The sequence below is a fragment of the Oncorhynchus mykiss genome, chromosome 6 (genome assembly GCF_013265735.2).
Source record: "Oncorhynchus mykiss isolate Arlee chromosome 6, USDA_OmykA_1.1, whole genome shotgun sequence".
Taxonomy (NCBI): Eukaryota; Metazoa; Chordata; class Actinopteri; order Salmoniformes; family Salmonidae; genus Oncorhynchus; species Oncorhynchus mykiss.
In genome coordinates, this window is record NC_048570.1 from 44,401,869 (window position 1) to 44,410,765 (window position 8,897).

An 8,897-nucleotide genomic window follows, 5' to 3' on the forward strand; every position below is an offset into this window, starting at 1 on the left:
GCCTATACTCTATGACAAGACAAAGTATTACATGATCATGAAATAAAAGGGTCTGAAATGATGATCAGTCAGTCACAGTCTGATCTGAAGCATGCATTTATTTCTGGTCTATCCTAACTAGGGTTGCAAAGGGAGGGTATATTACTGGAAACTTTCTAAGTTTACCAGTAAATTGACATCATTTTGGTAACTTTCTATGAATATATGGAATCTTATCAGATGGCATCTAGTGGCCTTTTTGCGTACTTCAAATTATCACATATGTTGTAATTATCTCTGGCCCTCTGTGGCCTTATCACATGTAATATATACAGTATATAAAGCAATCTAATAAGATTATTTTAAAAATTAAAATTTGAATGACAAAGCTATAAAACATCACAATTTGGTGAATATCACTGGTGTTTAATATGAGGGTTTCAGCATGAAATGTCCTTTATTTGTTTTATACACTTTTATTGATTTTACTATGTCCGTATGTCTTTGTTGTAAATGTTTTGGGGCCAAACTAGTGGCAGAGTTATAGATAAAATAATGCCATTATTGATTAGATGCTTTTTTTCATGAATTAGGCTATTTTCTCTTGAACCATATGGTCTATCTACTAGAAATGAATGGACAATATGGACACAGATAAACATTGTTATACTATATATGAATACATTTTATTAAAAGTTATTAAAATACAATACAAAGTAACCATAGACTGCCATAGATTACCTAGATCATGTAAACTTTGGTAAATTACCGGTAGCTTTGCAACCCTAATCCTAACAGACGGAAGCAATTTACATGTATGCCCTACATGACTAACATTAATACTAACTAACTGCCCACAAGCCTGTCATTCCAACAGAAGTTAGCCAGCTAACTAGCTACTAGCTAGTAGTCAGCTAGCCACTGCTAGCGGTCATTAGCTACCTTTAGCCCGGACAACTCTCGTCAGTCTGCACAGCGCGACTCAAACCAGAGCAAATCAGACTTATTGTTCTCCATATCTCCGGATTCCTACCGCAAGCTCTGAACCTTCCCCCCCCCCCCCCCCACCTTGACCACCGCAGCTAGCTAGCTGCTATCCAAGTGGCTACTCTCTGTCCTGAAGCAAGAACCAATTAGCCTGGAGCTAGCCTTACTAGGCCCATCTGCAAGGCCCATCTCCCGGCTAGCCGTAGAGGTCCATCAGCCACTCCTTGGGCTTCAATACCTATTTTGCAGACTGGCATGGAACCTCACTGACCAATCACGACTGGACTACCGACGTGATTCTCAACTGGCTCCTCCATCACGACGTCCCCCGAATGCCCATCTGCTAGCCGCGGCCCGCTAGCTGGCCCGCTAGCTGTCTAGACCACATCGGACTGTTAGCTTAAGAGGCCCATCGGACAAATTCTTTGGCCACTATACCTATTTTGCCAACTGGCCTGGTTTACCACGTCTGCTGACGTAACAGCACGAGGGGGCCACAACAGACTTTCTTCCGTCGCGACATCCCTCAAAGGCCCTTCTGCTAGCTTGCTAGCCCCGGCCCGCTAGCTGCCTGAAGCCACTCACTGGACTCCTATGAACACTCGGCTACGCATGCCTCTCCCTAACGTCAACATGCCTTGTCCATTGCTGTTTTGGTTAGTAATTATTGCCTTATTTCACTGTAGAGCCTCTAGCCCTGCTCAATACGCCTTAGTTAACACTGTAGTTCCACCTCCCACACATGCGGTGACATCACCTGATTTAAATTATATTTCTAGAGACAATATCTCTTTCAACGTCACCCTATGCACAGGTTTACTCCCACTGTATTCACATCCTACCATACTCCTGTCTGTATATTATGCCTTGAATCTATTCTACCGTGCCCAGAAATCTGCTCCTTTTACTCTCTGTTCTGAAAGTACTAGATGACCAGTTCTTTTAGCCTTTAGCCGTACCCTTACTCTACCCCTCCTCTGTTCATCTGGTGATGTGGAGGTTAATTCAGGCCCTGCAGTGCCTAGCTCCACTCCCATTCCCCAGGCGATCTCATTTGTTGACTTCTGTAAAAGAAAAAGCCTTGGATTCATGCATGTTAACATTAGAAGCCTCCTCCCTAAGTTTGTTTTATTCACTGCCCTTGCACTCTCTGCCAACCCGGATGTCCTAGTCGTGACTGAATCCTGGCTTGGAAAGACCACCAAAAACGCTGAAATTTCCATCCCTAACTATAACATTTTCCAACAAGATAGAACTGCCAAAGGTGGTGGAGTTACAATCTACTGGAGAGATAGCCTGCAGAGTTCTGTCTTACTATCCAGGTCTGTGCCCAAACAATTTAAGCTTCTACTTTTAAAAATCCACCTCTCCAGAAACAAGTCTCTTACCGTTGCCGCTTGGAATAGACCACATTCTGCCCCCAGCTGTGCCCTGGACACCATATGTGAATTGATTGCCCCCCATCTATCTTCAGAGCTTGTGCTGCTAGGTGACCTAAACTGGGACATGCTTAACACCCCGGCCATCCTACAATCTAAGCTTGAGCACAATCTCACACAAATTATCAATGAACCCACCAGGTACAACCCCAAATCCGTAAACACGGGCACGCTCATAGATATCATCCTAACCAATCTGCCCTCCAAATACACCTCTGCTGTCTTCAACCAGGATCTCAGTGATCACTACCTCATTGCCTGCGTCCATAATGGGTCTGCGGTCAAGCGACCACCCCTCATCACTGTCAAACGCTCCCTAAAACACTTCAGCGAGCAGGCCTTTCTAATCGACCTGGCCCGGGTATCCTGGAAGGATATTGACCTCATTCCGTCAGTAGAGGACGCCTGATTGTTCTTTAAAAGTGCTTCCCTCACCATCCTAAATAAGCATGCCCCATTCCAAAAATGTAGAACCAGGAACAGATATAGCCCTTGGTTCAGACCAGACTGCCCTTGACCAGCACAAAAACATCCTGTGGCATACTGCATTAGCATCGAATAGTTGCGATATGCAACTTTTCAGGGAAGTTAGGAACCAATATACACAGGCAGTTAGGAAAGGAAAGGCTAGCTTTTTCAAACAGAAATTTACATCCTGTAGTACTAACTCCAAAATGTTCTGGGACACTGTAAAGTCCATGGAGAATAAGAGCATCTCCTCCCAGCTGCCCACTACACTGATGCTAGGAAACACCGTCACCACCGATAAATCTGCGATAATTGATAATTTCAACAAGCATTTTTCTACGGCTGGCCATGCTTTCCAATTGGCTACCCCTACCCCGGTCAACAGCCCTGTAACCCTCACTGCAACTTGCCCAAGCCTACCCCATTTCTCCTTCAACCAAATCCAGATAGCTGATGTTCTGAAAGAGCTGCAAAACCTGGACCCCAACAAATCAGCAGGGCTAGACAATCTGCATCCTCTCTTCCTAAAATTATCCGCCAAAATAGTTGCAACCCCTATTACTAGCTTGTTCAACCTCTTTCGTATTGTCTAATATCCCCAAAGATTGGAAAGCTGCCGCGGTCATCCCCCTATTCAAAAGAGGGAGACACTCTAGACCCAAACTGCTACAGACCTATATCTATCCTATCCTGCCTTTCTAAGGTCTTCGGAAGCCAAGATAACAAACAGTTCACCGACCATTTCGAATCCTACCATACCTGGTCATGGGTGCACCTCAGCCACACTCAAGGTCCTAAACGATATCATAACCACCATTGATAAGAGACAATACTGTGCAGCTGTGTTTATCAACCTGGCCAAGGCTTTCGACTCTGTCAATCCCCACATTCTTATCGGCAGACTCAACAGCCTTGGTTTCTCAAATGACTGCCTAGCCTGGTTCACCAACTACTTCTCTGACAGAGTTCAGTGTGTCAAATCAGAGGGCCTGATGTCTGGACCTCTGTCAGTCTATATGGGGATGCCACAGGGTTCAATCCTCGGGCCGACTCTTTTCTCTGTATACATCAATGATGTCGCTCTTGCTGCTGGTGATTCTCTGATCCACCTCTACGCAGACGACACCATTCTGTATACTTCTGGCCCTTCTTTGGACACTGTGTTAACTAACCTCCAGACGAGCTTCAATGCCATACAACTCTCCTTCCATGGCCTCCAACTGCTCTTAAATGCAAGCCAAACTAAATGCATGCTCTTCAACCGATCGCTGCCCACACCTACCCACCCTTCCAGCATCACTACTCTGGACGGTTCTGACCTAGAATATGTGGACAACTACAAATACCTAGGTGTCCGGTTAGACTGTAAACTCTCCTTTCGGACTCACATTAAGCATCTCCAATCCAAAATGAAATCTAGATTCGGCTTCCTATTTCGCAACAAAGCATCCTTCATTCATGCTGCCAAACATACCCTAGTAAAACTGACTATCCTACCGATCAAAATAGCCTCCAACACTCTACTCAGCAAATTGGATGAAGTCTATCACAGTGCCATCCGTTTTGTCACCAAAGCCCCATATACTACCCACCACTGCGACCTGTATTCTCTCGTTGGCTGGCACTCTCTTCATATCCCTCGCCAAACCCACTGGCTCCAGGTCATCTATAAGACGTTGCTAGGTAAAGCCCCACCTTATCTCAGCTCACTGATCACCATAGCAGCACCCACCCACAGCACGCGCTCCAGCAGGTACATTTCACTGGTCACCCCCAAAGCCAATTCCTCCTTTGGACGCCTTTCCTTCCAGTTCTCTGCTGCCAATGACTGGAACGCTAAATGCTAAATGCTAAATTCACTGAAGCTGGAGACTCATATCTCCCTCACTAGCTTTAAGCACCAGCTGTCAGAGCAGCTCACAGATCACTGCATCTGTACATAACCAACCTGTAAATAGCCCATCCAACTACCTCATCACCATATTGTTATTTATATAATTTATTTTGCTCCTTTGCACCCTAGTACCACTACTTGCACACTCATCTTCTGCACATCTATCACCCCATTGTTAAATTTGCCATACTGTAATAATTTCGCCACTATGGCCGATTTATTGCCTCATCCCCCTTATCCTATCTCATTTGCACACACTGTATATAGACTTTCTCATTGTATTATTGACTGTATGTTTGTTTATTCCATGTGTAACTCTGTGTTGTTGTTTGTGTCTTTGCTTTATCTTGGCCAGGTCGCAGTTGTAAATGGGAACTTGTTCTCAACTAGCCTACCTGGTTAACTAAAGGTGAAATAAAAAAATAAAAAATTCTGAGGTGTGTGTGTGTGTGTGTTCTCTCCTACCTGTGAAATACACACTAGAATCCCATCCCTCCTTCAGCAAGAAAGTTTTTGGTATCATCTCTGGACTGGAGGTCTTTATAAACTGAAGAGATTAACTAATGACAGAGATATTAGTACACATGGATAAGTATGAACATATCTGTCAGTAGTTTTGATAACTCAATGTCATGAAAAAGCACAGCATATTTTCTCATATTTTATGTGAAAATGTGAGTCCATTGCTTCATCAACCATCTACAGTAAATAAGAAAAGTAGTCCAGCTATGTGCACAATCTTTTCTTTTAAATTGATTTGATATATTATATACATTGCCACTACCATCATCAGCCTGCCTACTCACCCCACAGATGATGAACTTCATACAGGTCTCCTACCTGTGAGAAGAACCCTCCAACTGCCTCGTCATTCTCCTGTCTGTATTTGATCGCCCGTGCCTTAGCAAGATTATTCATAAATACAGTTAATATTGGACAAATTTGACATTCTAGTGAAACATTTACTGGTTAGTTATTGTGTACATAAATTACATGCATTTTGATAAACTGCACCTGTATTTCAAACAAAGAGTAGTTGAGGTCTCATCAAAGTCTTACCAGTGATTCCCTCATTCGATCATTGATCCAGGCTTAAAAAGAGACACACAACAATGACATCATTAGAGATGATGATACTAAAGTATGAAGACAGACAGAGATTTGAACTTCATAACCACCTGTGGCCTTTACACACTGAATGCAACAGCATCAGATTCACACACCATACTCATTGACAGTCAGGATGAATCCTCTGCAATCCAAACACACAGTGCTGTAAACAATAGAGTGTGAGGCAGGCCTACATTCTCATTACATACACAGTTAAGTCAGACCTGTGGGTTTTGTTTGAAGATAGATGTTTATCTTCTTGGGTATGTTCTCTATGACCATAGATTGTATATGTCTCTGGATCTCCTCGGGTATAATCATGTTTCATGTCTCTGGAGGAACTAGGGACTAATGTTCTAGATAGAATGAAACATTATTACAAAGGGTAGTGACTTACCTTAAGTTTGTATGAGCTCATTTTGTATATTTGGTTCATGCCAGGACTTACCTTGAGTTTGTATGAATGTATGTTTAAAATGTTCTGTCCCGGTCTGGGTGATGGCTCATTCCAGAAACAGAACTCTAAGAGAAGCTGGTTCTGCATGAGACCAGCAAATTATCCTCTCCTTCTGGAACTCCAGATACTCCTTCAAACAGTTACATAATGTTTGAGATTTAGGAATTAGTCTACCAAAGTTTCCACTTCGGCCAGTCGAACAATGCTTTTTACAGAAATCACTGCCTGGTCTTATAGACTAGACATAACATAGTCAATGAAAATACAGGACAGTCAAATTAGGGGAAAGGGGGGCACCTAGTCAGTTGTCCAACTGAATGTATTCAAATGTGTCTTCCGCATTTAACTCAACCCCTCTAGTATGACGTGTTAAGTTTGGTATGGTTACATAAGAAATAAGGTTACTGGTCGTATAACACGAACGTCTAGCAACCCAAAAGTTCTGTGTTCGATACTCATCACGGACAACTTTAGCAATTTAGCTAATTAGCAACTACTTACTGCTTTTTAGCTATTCTGAAACTACTTAGCATGTTAACAAACCCTTTCCCTAACCTTAACCGCCAGCCTAAGTAATGTTAGCCACCTAGCCATCTAACTTAGCTAACATTAGCCACAACAAATTGGAATTCATAACATATCATATGTATTGCAAATTCGTAACATATTGAACGAATTGCAATATCAGGCAACTTGTAATTCGTAACATATCATACAAATTGTCATTCATAACATATACGAAATCGATGATGGACATCCACAAATTAATACATACCATACCAAACATTACATCTAACTAATTTGAGTTTCCCGGATTTGAATTTACTATGGTAGGTGTCCAGGTTGTAAAACAATGACAGGATACTCTTACAAAAAGTTAGATTTGATATAACTTGATATGTATTTTGAATGATACATTGTGATATTGGTTTATCCAAATACAATGATTTGTCCATTGTCGTGGAAATTTCCTCTATTTACCAAATCATGGGAGCAAACCACACACACAAGTCAGAGTTACACCATGTTAAAATATATTTTTTAAACCCCTACTTGATTATTGTTCAATTTGGTTAAGCGTCCAATGCAGGGTAGCCTGCTGAATACCGCATAGGTGCACTGTAACATCAAACCAGCAGGTGTCACTGTTGCATTGGCCAAACTATTTAGACCAAGCTAGACTAGAGAGAAAGTTGAGTGTCATCATTGTACAAGAGGTCCGCCTATCGCCACGAAAAGGTATGTGATAACCATTCATATTAGATCAGGGTTAACATAAGATAACTTTCGGTTACATATTAAAAGAAAAACATTGAATAATGTTAAGATTAGGGTTTCATGAGATTTCACTGCCTCGTTTGAAATTGCACTGACACCTGAATTGACTGTTTCTGTCACTACTTACCCGCTTGGTCTTGGTCCCCGTACCAGGTATTCCAGCTCCCCACCACCTCACAGGAATAGTCCTGGTCTAAGTGGAGCTTGCTCTGCACCTCAGCCCTGAGTTCACAGGAAAAGGTAAAAAGACACAATATCCACAGATAGCGGGATATGTCTGTATCACCCTCTACTGTGAAGTCAAGTCAGTGAAAGATATATGAATGGCCAAGAGAGGAGTCAGTTAGCATTTACAGCACACAGGAGAATAAACTAAAAATTAAAGATGAATCTTATATCCCTGCAGACACTCAGTCTTGACATTGTGAACTGAGAGAGAAAGGAACAGAATTACAGTGGGTGGACATTAGGCTAGAAAAAAAATGATATCACATACTCATCAGCTTCCTCTGTACAGTATTTTATTGGACTAATATGTTATTGCCTCTGCAATCATTTTAAATTGACTATTTTAGGATCATCATCTTTCCAACCCAATTTCCCTGGTGTAATTCCAATGTCAAGTTGAACAAAGCTACTGACAGACACTGGTCAGTGCACAAACTAACAAAGATACTTGCAACTGTAGGCCTTTCTGAGACAATCAAAAATCAACAAATAATGGCTGAAAAAGAACAAAATGAATGTAAAATGAGAAGTAGAAATGAAAAATACATTTTTGTCATGTAATTACACATTTTCGCTTTATTTAGCCATGTTGGTGCTGCAATTATTTTCCTGTAGGTCCCTCTGTGAAATATGCATTAAATTAGAATAATAATTTCACTGAGCCGTATGATGAAATGTCAAACAGAGGCTATGCTGTGCACTAAGGCAAATTGAATCCAATTCAGTATAATTTGCTGTACAAATTAGGTTATGTTTGACCCTGAATCGCCCCTCTAGAGCAGTGGTTCCCAAACGGTGTGGTGTGCACCTACAGTGGGCATGGGTGTCCCCCCCCCCAAAAAAAAAAAAATCAAATAAAAAATAATATTGTATTTAAAAAAAAAATTGGAACTCATTCCGGCTTTCAACTTTTTACTCTTGAAAGCTGTAATAGTAGAATTTATATATTTATTTTATTTCATCTTTATTTATTAACCAGGTAGGCCAGTTCTCAAGTTCTCATTTACAATTGTGACCTGGCCAAGATAAAGCAAAGCAGTGCGACAAAAACAACAAC

General features: G+C 41.6%; 1 pseudogene; it reads right to left on the bottom strand.

Moving 5' to 3' along the window:
• Nucleotides 1-942: 942 nt before the first annotated feature.
• On the bottom strand, nt 943-8,079 carry LOC110526901 (annotated as a pseudogene).
• Between the last annotated feature and the right edge of the window lie 818 nt (nt 8,080-8,897).